Source organism: Propithecus coquereli, unplaced genomic scaffold, assembly GCF_000956105.1.
Source record: "Propithecus coquereli isolate 6110/MARCELLA unplaced genomic scaffold, Pcoq_1.0 Scaffold168, whole genome shotgun sequence".
Lineage (NCBI taxonomy): Eukaryota > Metazoa > Chordata > Mammalia > Primates > Indriidae > Propithecus > Propithecus coquereli.
The window spans coordinates 565,085-566,514 of record NW_012141413.1 but is presented as its reverse complement, the minus strand read 5'-3'; the positions used below and the strand labels follow the sequence as shown (position 1 = coordinate 566,514).

Here is a 1,430-nt window from a genome sequence, read left to right as displayed (position 1 = left end):
TAGGAGTTTGCCAAGACAGTGAATAACAGTAGAGCAAACTATACTAAAGCTAGTTCTGAGATCTGGGCAGCCAGATCCATGATGCAGAAGGTCTTTGAAGTACATGACAAAAATGGACAGAAAAAGAGAATAGCAGACATACTATATTGCAAAGATCATCGTGGATTTTAACATTTTCTTTTGTTAATTTATGCAATAGCCACCATATATGTAAGACACTGAAGCCTATATGGAAATACAGAAATAGGATATCTCACACCATGAGTCAGCACTTACTCTTAAGCTGTATATCAATCTAATAAACTTGGTTATTTAGTTTCAAAACCCCACCATGCTAAAAACATTATATTCTAAATGCTATTAATAGATTCAGGCACACTAATGGCAGAAGGGAGATCTAATAGCCTGACAGTAAGGCAGGAGAGAAAAATAATGCAAAACAGACATTGCTGCAATAGTCTGGACCAATCGATGTTACTACCAATCAACAGCCCCTAATGGTGATGACTGTCAGTCAATGAGACACTAATTATGTAGGGAATATTCTCTTCAAAATGTAGGAAAATCTGAAATATAATTTAGCTGTTCTTAATGCAAATCTTCCATAAGAAAAAGTGTTTTCTTGCTTATAAGGGTAATTTTAGTTATCTGGAAGATTGATTTACATGTCACACCTCACACTCCACTGACACTGTATAAATTCAGCATTACTGTCCAATTTACTATACATCTAAAGTATTTTGTAGAATGTATGTTATATAAAAATACCAGGGCTAGGTTTATATAAACTGAAAATGATTACAGCTATGAGTGAACACATAATATCTTTCAGAAAAATACGAGTAGACACAGTTTGGGGTTGTCAAATATTGTTACACGTCAAATAAAATTAGAATAAAATACGCAAATGCTTTCCTCTTTACAATAATGTTAACATATACTTTTAAGAGAGCTTACCACTAGTTTATTCTTAGTCATGATGAGGTATCACTTACGGGAAAAGCATCTATATGAATAACAACTCAGTATTATGCTGACATACAGGTTTGGGGATTTCAGGACATCAAGAGAAATGTGACATTATCTCCCAGGGCTTAACCAATTCCTTGTAAAGACAAAAAATATGATAAGGCAAACTATAATTTTAAGCAATTTATTTAGGATATAAATTGCAGTATAAATGTTGCTGCTCATGTCTAAAATCCTTGTAAGTGCTGAGGATTGTTTCAAGGCTACAGAGAGACTATTAGCACTGGAGGAAGTTGGAATTTCCAGGTATTACAGGATCTGCTGCATAAACCAAGTTTTAAGTTTCTTTTTTCCTTTTGGATTTTGGTTTTTACTCACAATTTATATAAGAATACACTTGGAAATAAAATCTGGGAAGGTCCTTTCTCTATGTGAGTTTTCTCAAAAAAAAAAAAAAAAAA

At 33.1% G+C, this 1,430-nt stretch overlaps 1 protein-coding gene across 1 annotated transcript in view; it reads right to left on the bottom strand.

Annotated features, from left to right (window-relative positions):
• The window catches only part of MICU2 (mitochondrial calcium uptake 2), a 116,991-nt gene that overhangs the window by 71,910 nt on the left and 43,651 nt on the right, over positions 1-1,430 (bottom strand). The window lies entirely within an intron of this gene.